Source organism: Musca autumnalis, unplaced genomic scaffold (genome assembly GCF_047663935.1).
Source record: "Musca autumnalis isolate F117 unplaced genomic scaffold, ASM4766393v1 scaffold_4, whole genome shotgun sequence".
Lineage (NCBI taxonomy): Eukaryota > Metazoa > Arthropoda > Insecta > Diptera > Muscidae > Musca > Musca autumnalis.
The window spans coordinates 225,794,178-225,805,110 of record NW_027411977.1 but is presented as its reverse complement, the minus strand read 5'-3'; the positions used below and the strand labels follow the sequence as shown (position 1 = coordinate 225,805,110).

Here is a 10,933-nt window from a genome sequence, read left to right as displayed (position 1 = left end):
GACTAATTAGTTTCTTTCTTTTTAATTTTCTATATTTCTAATATCTATATATATATGCTAGTTTATTTTTTTATTTTTTTATATTTTAATGTGTATCATTTTTATAGTTTTTTTTGTGTATGGTTTTATATATTTTTTTATGCGTTTTGTTTTATACATACATCATACAAATATTAAGGGGATGAATATTTATTTTATTATTAGAATTTTATATATATCAATATATAATCTTATCAAGATTTACACGTATTTCAATATTTACATTCAGTTTACCACAAATTTTTGTATGATATATGTACAGATTTTAACGTCAGGTTATATTTTACACAGTCTAGAATTTTTTTTTACCTTGTTTTTTAAGGTTATGTATATTTTGCATTATATATTACATATATGTTTTTGTTTTAATTTTAAATGTATTAATATGTTTAGCTCAATTCTCTTTATTTTTATAACTACAACGAGATAATGAAGTTTTTGTTATTTTTGATTTGGTTGTAGAAGTTGCAAACGCCTAAAAGTTTGCTTTGAAATATGTATACATTAAATTTCCAATTCATTCATTGCTTTAGGGTTAATGGATATTAATTTGAGACACGTGCTCTCAATTTACAACCAAAGGGAAGATTATGCTTTATATGACTTCTTAAGATTCTTACTTTAGATAGATCATGTATTTTTTTAAATGTATAGAGATTTTCTCAAAGTAATATGATTGCTATTTTGTTGTTTTATGCCTCTATTAAGTTTTTACAATACAGTACAGTTTGTGGTGGTTTGTGTACTCACTGGATTTTAGGTTACCCTGGTGGCATACAGATGTGTTAATTTATGATAATTTCCCTCGGGAAGAATGTGGTTACCGTATGGTTCAGCACTCTTGTTGAAATTGCTGGATTAATTTTCTGGGATGATAATTCCCAGAAATGTGGAAACTTATTGGACTAATCCCGTCTGTCAATATTTCACGGCTTTAACCACAGAATCCTGATATATATTGAACAATTTAATTAGTTATAAAATTTACCTAATTTTGTTTCATTGAAGACATAATGGCTAATATAACACTAATTAAAATAATCTTACCCGAGTAGATTTTAGATTTATTAAAAATATCACTATTTCCTTGGATAGAATTATATTCTCAGCAAAAAATATGACCAAATTGGGCTTCAAGTAGGAGTTCCAGTTGAATATGGTGAAAGAAATTCTTAATAGATGTCGAAACAGAATTATGAGTTTTGTATGTTATATTTCACTATGGCGTTTTTACTTCTTCAATATTGCCGAACTGTACTTATCACTGGTTTCTTTGAGAAAGATCGATCCTAAGCCATCTTGATATTCAGGAAGTTAAAATCCACATGGAATTTAGCCTTAGAAGATAATCGATAAATTATCGATTTTTTTATCGTTGCATCCTAATGTCATTGTTTGTAATGTAATGGTGGGAGTATAGATGTCGCAACCATACATTATTTTGTTTCATGTGGAAGTAACACTCAATGTGGTATTATTTCTATTTTTGTATTCAAAATTTCTTCGAACACAATACATGTTTTAGAATTCATACGCTATACGCTGACGCATGCCTATTAATGATGCAAGTTCCCAATCTCAAAACGTCGTTGTGGCAACATAGAACAAAATGAGGATTGGTGTCGTTTTACAACACTAATCACATTTGACAGTACTTTGTTTTGAGTTTTCATAAAAAATGATCAAAACAAATAAATGGTAAACATTTCTGGCCAGTGAAATTAAATTTGTGGAAATAAATGTAAAAAAAATGTAACAGGCAGCTGTCACAAAGCCAACACTTTTTGCAGAGCCTGTGGCGCACAAAAGAGTTGGGATTCTGCATGGATTTTTTTGTTATTTCAGGTAAGAAAACATTTGTTTACTTTAGCAGCCTATAGCATCTATTGTTTTACAGGTAAAAGGTGCTGGTTTTGTGGTTATGGTCAGTGTCTTCAGCTTCAATGGGTATACAAGGTATAAGATCTGTTGGTGACACACACACAAAAGGACAAACAAAATCGTGCGTTTCTTAGGACCATACAAATACCACCATTTATAAAAGGAATAGATGCAAAGAGGTATTTGTTAGTAGATAATGTTGTCAGTGAGTACTATTAAATAGTTTGTTTTGTTTCTATAGCTTTGCCATGAACATGAATAAGAAGTGACACCAAAATAAGTGTGTATGGAAGGTATGTATGTTGTATTTTCAAACAACATTGTAATATGTTAATATATTTTTTTATTTAGGTATTTTGTGGCGATGACCGAATAATGTGTGTGAGGATTAATACTGTAGTCTATTGGTTTCAATGGTTGCATTCATCTACAAACAATGCCCAAAAGCGTATACCTGTGGTAAGAAGAAATTCTATAGATATGGAATCTACAAATACCTTATGTAAGTAATTGTGTTGTGTGATTTTATGTGATGTTAACTCGGAAATTTGAAGTGAATAAAGGATAAACAAATGAAAGTAATGTGTCATAGTTTATTTGTGTACAGTGGGGTTTTCGGTGGTTGGTATAATTGTTTACTCGGTCATTGCTTGAGGTGTTGCGCATGTATTGTGCCTATTAGGTTACCTTTGAGGTTTTCTACCTCATAATATGAATTTCCTAATGCTTTTCTCACCCTACATTTTAACCACGGTTTACAGAACTTTGCGTTTATACCTTTTGCAAAATTACTTTGCACAAAATTTTTCCTGTACACCTCCTGACCTGGTTTAAAGGTTACAAATCGACTTCTTTTATTATACGATTTTGTATTCCTTTCATAAGCTTCGTGAATTTTCTGATTTATCTTTTTATGGAGAATTTGCATTTGGTCTGTTTTTGGTAATACTTCCATATCACCATCTTCCAAAGCATTTAGTTTTTTTAAAATCGTATATGCGTCCGCATGGGTAATCATGTTATACCCTGTTAATGCGAAATAAGGTGATGTGCCAATAGAGGCATGAATTGTAGACCTTAAAGCACATTCAATTTTTGGTAACTTTTCATCCCACCGTGATTGGTCGCTTTGTAAATAGCTCCTTATACTACTCAATATAGTCTGGTTGACACGTTCACTCGCATTTGATTGCGGTGAGTGTATAGCTGTCCGAATGTGTTTAATGCCAAAGAGTTGCAGTAAGTCCTTAAAAGCCTGTGACGTAAATTGTTTACCATTGTCAGAATGGATAAACTCAGGTACGCCAAATTTATAGAAAAGTTCCTCAACAAGGAATTTGTTCACATGAGCAACAGTTGCTTTTGTCATGGTTTTCAACAAAACAAATTTTGTTTTGTGATCTAAGACAATGAATATGAAAGATTTACCTGTCTTTGTTCTTGGGTATGGCCCAAGGAAATCTATATAAACTTTCTGAAAGGGACGTTGGGTGACTACCTCGTTACCCATTGGTGGTCGTAGCACTTGTCTTGGATGTTTACTTTCCTTACAAGTGTTGCAGTTGTCTATGTATTCCTTAATGTGGGATACCATAGACGGCCAATAGAAATATTGCCGAACGTTTTGTAACGTTTTAGCTACGCCACCATGACAAGTGTTATTGTCATGGGATTTGTGTATGATTTCTTTAGTTAACCCTTCTGGAAGCCATATCTTCCAGCATTCATCTTCATTTTCCACATCCATACTATTAAATTTTACTCTTTTATAAACAACGCCGTCATTTACTTTTAAATCTGGCAGGCGGTTACTATTTTGTTCAATAGTATCAATTAGTGTTAGATATGAAGAATTTTTGAATTCTTCAGAGTCAAAATTTATAATGGATGTGCTATCTGAAGCGATTTCCTCCATGTCTAATCTAGACAACATATCAGGAACTATGTTTTTAGTTCCCTTTCTGTGTTCTATTGTGAACCTATAACCCTGTAGTTTAAGGCTCCACCTAGCCAGTCGTCCGTTGAGATCTTTTTGCCGCATTAACCACTGCAAGCTTGAGTGGTCTGTTATTACGGTAAAGTCCATCAATTCTATATATTGACGGAATCTTTCTATGGCCAAAATTACTGCTAAACATTCTTTTTCAGTGGTCGAATAGTTTCGCTGGGCACTGTTAAGTTTCTTGGAGAAATATTCGATGGGATGTTCTCCATCATCGTCATCTCTTTGAAACAAAACAGCGCCAACGCCGACATTCGAAGCGTCGCACTGAACAAAGAATGGTTTAGAGAAATTTGGACTAGATAAAACTGGACTAGATACGAGACACATTTTCAATTTTTCAAAGGACTCAATGGCCTGGGGAGTCATAATGAATTTTGAAGCCTTTTTTAAGGTATCTGTCAGTGGTGCGGTTAGGGTTGAGAATTCATGAATGAACCTGCGGTACCACCCAACAGTACCGAGGAACCTTCTGACATCCTTTTGAGTTTTTGGAGGCTTTATATTCATTATGGCTTCTATCTTGCTTGGGTCTGGCTTAAGCTTTCCTGATCCAACAATATAGCCAAGATAGCGCAACTCCCTATAGCAAAATTTTGACTTGTTCATGTTAATAGTCAAACCTGCATCTGTTAACCTCTTTCCGACTGTCTCTAGCATCTCCATATGAACTTGGAAATTCTGTGATACAACCAATAAATCATCAAGGTACACAAAAATGCGGTCTCTCAACTCTGGAGGAATCACTTTGTCCATAAGTCGACACATCCTTTGAGCAGCATTACACAGTCCAAAGGGCATTACCTTGAATTGGTAATGTGGCCTTCCTTGGACTGTGAAAGCTGTCAAGGGGCGACTCGATTCCTCCAGAGGAATCTGCCAGAATGCGTCCTTGAGATCAATGGCTGATATATAAAAGGTTTCCCCTAGTCTTGCCAAAAGACCATCTATATTTGGTAGGGGATACGCATCCTTACGGGTAACTTTATTCAGTTCCCTAGCATCCAAACATAGTCTATTTTTATTTGGCTTTATGACTAAGGTTACACGATTGTTCCACTCTGCATTCTGTGCTATTTCTATGACGTCAAGATCAAGCATGCGATCCAACTCGTCATACATTAATTTTTGTACGGCAGGACTTACCGGATAATACCGCATCTTTTTCGGAGCAGAATTCCCAATGTCAATGACATGTTGCTCTAGATGGGTCTTGCCTAAACCGTATTTGGTATAGCAACAGAAAGAGAGTTTCACTTTTTCTAGAATAAGGTTTTGTTCATTGGTCAAATTATGCTTTTCCTGGTCTTCTTCTTCCATTGAATCTACTATGCCACTGACTGTTTCTCTGACTTCCGGGTGAAAAGAGATTTTGATGTCATAAGTTTGCCAAAAGTTATAGCCCAGAATTAAGTTCTGTTTAAGGCTAGGAACTAAGTAAAAGGTCATATCTTTAATTTTACTGCCACATTGTACTTTAACTTGAATTTTGCCTATAATAAGTTGCTTGTTGCCATCAGCCGTTTTTATAGTGGATTTGAAATTTTGAATATTGGCATTGATCCTCTTGGCATTTTCAATGCAATCTTTGCCCAAACAACTGACTGAGGCGCCGCTGTCCATCAGTCCAGTAAACTCCACACCATTTAATTTTATGTTCATGTAAGGCCTGATGTCATTTTCAAGTTCAAGGCAAGTAGAGGCTATTTCCCTTCGTTCCGATTTTCTTTTAATGTAACTTTTTCTGGCTTTGGCTACTTTCTTGCTAATTGTTGGGTTGAAATCTTTGAATATTTCTTCCCTACGTTTATTGTAATTTTGTAACCTCTGGTCGTATGGAACTATTGTCTTCAATTTTCTAACAAGTTTTGGTGTATCTATGTCTTTTTGAGATTGTAGTAATGTAGAATGTTTACTATCTTGCTGGTCTATTGCAATATTAGGACTTATGGCTTTAAAATTATCATCGATTTTTATTGCTGGGTCGAGTCTTTGTGAGAACATGGGGTCCCAGACTTCTCCATGTTCTTGTTTGGGTTTCCCATACAATGAGGGCACATAGGGGATGTAACCCCATCGAACCCACACTTATAACAAAAGACATTCCTTTGTTCGACTGGGCAATTGATAAAAGAATGACCTGGCTTTTTGCAGTTCCAGCAGGTTATTTGCCTGCCTGGAGCTGTTGAACTACATAATGCCTCAATTTCATGCAATGGATCAAAAACGTCACTTTGTTGGAATTCCAATTCATGTACACGTCTGTAATTTGATTGTTGTTGTTGTCTATAGGAGATACGTTTGGCAATGTTGGATTCGGCACGTTTGCACTCTTCCAACAAGGAATCTATTGTGTCTATATTTTTAGGGTATATCAGCTGTACCAGACCCTCCTTCAGGTTGTCTTTAATAATCCTCACAATTTCATATTCCTGAATGGGAACTCTCATTTGATTTTTGAGCCTTATTATCTCTGAAATATACACGTCTGCAGATTCTGATTGAAGCTGTCGACGCTCAATGATCCTTCTTTGGATCTCAAAGTCGCTCTCGAAAGTTCTAAATTTTTTGATAAAGCAGAATTTTAGATAGTCCCATTCACATAGGGGGTTTTGTTGGCGAAATTGCCATATCCATTCGTAAGCTCTACCACTCAAAAGATGGTGGAAGCCTTTGATAAAGACATCCCAAGGACAACCGTAGTCTACTCTCAAAGATTCCGCTCTAAAAATGAACTCTTCTACACTTACTGATTTAGATGAGCCGTCATATTTAAGTCCCCATTTTTGCAGTTGCAATGGGGTTATGGGTTTGTAACCAATAGCAAAATTTTGTTGTACATTATGAGAATATGGTTCTCCATAATTACGTTGAGGATAATTTGGCTCTGGATAGTGTTGTTGTTGATTAGGTGGGGGTCTAGATTGGTCCTGCTCATTTTGTATTTGTTCTTGTGTGGTATTATGGGATGCGTTTCTGTATGGATCTAATGAGCTCCTGACAACTTGAGGAATAATTGATTTCAATTTGTTTTCTATAGTTTTCAATGAATTCGATTGCGCTACTCTAACCGATGCGTCTATATAGTCTCTCAGGCTTGGGCCAGCAGTGCTATTTATTGGGGTTTCTAAGCTAACATGCTCGTTCAGAGTTGGGAGTCTGGGCTCCGGTTGACTATTCCTAGCAAATTGGTCCCTAATTTCCTGAGCTGCCATGCTACTGTACTGTGTTCTAGTAATGGAACTACCTGACTCTGGAGATGATGTGGTTTGGGGTCCTGATGGCTGTGTTGTTACAAGCGACATTAAAGGAGGTATAGAAGATTGAACTATTGTTCTATTGACCTCTTGTTCTGAGTTTTGTGAGACATTCATATTATTAAAATTTTGGTTGTTGTTTGGCAATGGAATATTGGCTGAAAAATTATTATTGGCTTGGTTGGACGTACTTGGATTGTCTAAATCAGCTGCTCTACTAGTAGATCTAGTGGCCATATGAGAAGTTTTTTTACTCGCCATTGTCATGTATTATAAATATTTAAGCAATTAAGAGCAGTTTGAAACAAGTATTCTATATCTTGAATACGTTAGATAGAATTTAAATGTGTTCTTTATAAGCGAATTGGAAATATAATTTGCAAATTATGTGATTGTAGGTAGAAATATTTTTTTTAATTTTTTATGTTTTATAAGTTATTATATAAATTATGTATTCTTTAGGACTGAATGTTTTGATTTTCAAATAAAGTAGTTATACATATACGTAAACTTATTTCGCAAGAGAAATATATTTGTTGGAAATTTGGCAACAATTTTTTTATATATATTTCAAAAATATTACACTTTTCTCTAATATATATTAGAAAATTAATTTTATTGAAACCAAAAAAATTGTTAATATGATTATATGTTTTTTTTTATATTAACTATAAAAAAATAAAAACCAGCATTCATTCTAAATTTGATTTTTTTTATGTTATTTTATGCACAAGATAAAAAATTTTTAGAAAGAAAGTATTGAAATACATTTTTTTGTAGTTAAATGTATCCTACCAAACAAGATTTTGCAATATTTTTCAAAAGAAGAACAAATATGTTTTTAAGCTATATAGCCTCATCATCATATGATTCCATTCGAATACCGTACTACATTACTTGGTTGGTTACCCTTTATTCGAAAACAGCAACGTGTCGTTACGACACAGCATGGTTTTGGATATAACCTTCTGGGATACCGACAAGATGATTTCTTCCAATAGAAGGGCTTGGGCTATTTCAGAAGTTAAAAAATGCGTGCTCGAGAGATGGGCGCCATAAATGTGACAATTCTTTTCATGCGGACGTGGTACAAGGTGGTTTATTGCTGCGGCTAAGCTCGCCGGATGGGAGGGGTTTTTCTTCCGCGAAATTGTACATTTAAAATTAGATTGTACCATTTAAATATTCTATTACGGAAATTCTTTAGAGTGAACAAGATGAAAAAAGGGGGATTAAAGTACTTATGTAACGGATGTATTTCAATTCCTATCCTTATGCTGTGCAAATTTAATAATGAACGCATAATTTCCAACTGTGTAGAGGTTTAGATGGTATACCTCTGTGGCTGCCCACCCCATATGACTTAAAAGTCATCCGTGGTATTTTCTAGCCACCTTATATTACTGAAAACACCCCTAATGAAACCTACCTATTTGATAATCACATTCAGTCCATTATTTTAAATAGATTCAAAACATATTTTTTTTGTTTCAATTTAGTGATAATTCATTTAATAATATAATTTATAATATTTAACATATTTCTTTTGACTTATATATATAATTGGTTTTTTTTTTATAAATATATAGACTAATTAGTTTCTTTCTTTTTAATTTTCTATATTTCTAATATCTATATATATATGCTAGTTTATTTTTTTATTTTTTTATATTTTAATGTGTATCATTTTTATAGTTTTTTTTGTGTATGGTTTTATATATTTTTTTATGCGTTTTGTTTTATACATACATCATACAAATATTAAGGGGATGAATATTTATTTTATTATTAGAATTTTATATATATCAATATATAATCTTATCAAGATTTACACGTATTTCAATATTTACATTCAGTTTACCACAAATTTTTGTATGATATATGTACAGATTTTAACGTCAGGTTATATTTTACACAGTCTAGAATTTTTTTTTACCTTGTTTTTTAAGGTTATGTATATTTTGCATTATATATTACATATATGTTTTTGTTTTAATTTTAAATGTATTAATATGTTTAGCTCAATTCTCTTTATTTTTATAACTACAACGAGATAATGAAGTTTTTGTTATTTTTGATTTGGTTGTAGAAGTTGCAAACGCCTAAAAGTTTGCTTTGAAATATGTATACATTAAATTTCCAATTCATTCATTGCTTTAGGGTTAATGGATATTAATTTGAGACACGTGCTCTCAATTTACAACCAAAGGGAAGATTATGCTTTATATGACTTCTTAAGATTCTTACTTTAGATAGATCATGTATTTTTTTAAATGTATAGAGATTTTCTCAAAGTAATATGATTGCTATTTTGTTGTTTTATGCCTCTATTAAGTTTTTACAATACAGTACAGTTTGTGGTGGTTTGTGTACTCACTGGATTTTAGGTTACCCTGGTGGCATACAGATGTGTTAATTTATGATAATTTCCCTCGGGAAGAATGTGGTTACCGTATGGTTCAGCACTCTTGTTGAAATTGCTGGATTAATTTTCTGGGATGATAATTCCCAGAAATGTGGAAACTTATTGGACTAATCCCGTCTGTCAATATTTCACGGCTTTAACCACAGAATCCTGATATATATTGAACAATTTAATTAGTTATAAAATTTACCTAATGTGACAGTCAGTGGGGGCGGAAATGGTACTGAGGTGGTTAGGCTGCGGCTTAGCTCGCCGGAATGGGGAGGTTCTTTTTTCCGCTGAACTGTCCATTTAAAATAGTGTACCATATGTTCTCATATTTTATCGGGAATTTAAACTTCAGAAATTAAAGACACAAAAAAACAAAAACAACATTGCAGACGGATGTACCCTAATACATTACCTTGTGGTCATCCAATTCCAAATCAATGTTCGACAGATTTCCATCTTATGTGAGGTTAGATCTTTACCTCATTGGCTACCCACCCCTTATGACGTATTACAGTCATCCTTTGGTATTTCCTTGCCAAAAATTATATATTTGGAAATACCCCATAAAAGCATGCAAAACTATCTGATAACCTTTCAGCCCATTGTTTTAATAAATTAACACATTTTTACTTTAAAATATATCATTCATGACAATTTTTCTATATTTATAAATGTTAACATTTTTAATAATTTAACTTTTCAATAAATCGTATACAATAATGTTTTTTTAAGCCAAATAAATAAATTTTCAAAAATCGATTTTCTTGTGAATTTACAAAGTAATGTTAAATATATAATTTCTTTACTATTTTGTATGCATGCATATTAGATATAAAATATTTATTCGATTTTAAGTATTTTTAATTTTAAATTTCTTTTAAATTTTTACTTCTGTTTATCTTATAAGTCCTTTTTTTACATTTAATTTATCTTAATAGTTTATTTACATTTACAACTAATTTTCTTTCTTTAGGTATTTTTCATTATTTAATTTTTTTCTTTTTTTAGACAAATTTTTCTTTTTTTAGGGTTATGTCATGTTCATACATGTGTATTTTGACACATGTATGAAAATATGTATTTTTTTTTTAATTTATATTCAATTTTTCTAATTTTTTGTGCAAATTTTCAATTTAATTCTTTTTTGTCGCTCAACCCTAATACTCATTTAGGCCGAGATAAATTTTAGAGCCTAAAGTTATGCTTTAGCATTTTTAAGGTTATGTGTTATAGTGCATTTACACCACGTGTAAAGAAGACATTTTAATACAATAAACGTGAACACTTGGAATATTTAGGGGTTCTCAATGCAATTTATGTTTCCAATTTATAATATTT

At 32.5% G+C, this 10,933-nt stretch overlaps 2 long non-coding RNA genes across 2 annotated transcripts; one reads left to right on the top strand and one right to left on the bottom strand.

Moving 5' to 3' along the window:
* Positions 1-98: 98 nt before the first annotated feature.
* LOC141402215 (uncharacterized) lies at positions 99-1,567 on the bottom strand. Its single transcript, XR_012412566.1, has 3 exons — positions 1,274-1,567; positions 1,087-1,210; positions 99-987 (listed from the first exon to the last, which is right to left on the bottom strand). It is a non-coding gene; the product is annotated as an uncharacterized lncRNA (long non-coding RNA).
* A 135-nt stretch (positions 1,568-1,702) lies between these two features.
* On the top strand, positions 1,703-2,988 carry LOC141402214 (uncharacterized). Its single transcript, XR_012412565.1, has 4 exons — positions 1,703-1,884; positions 1,937-2,099; positions 2,162-2,213; positions 2,272-2,988. It is a non-coding gene; the product is annotated as an uncharacterized lncRNA (long non-coding RNA).
* Positions 2,989-10,933: the final 7,945 nt, after the last annotated feature.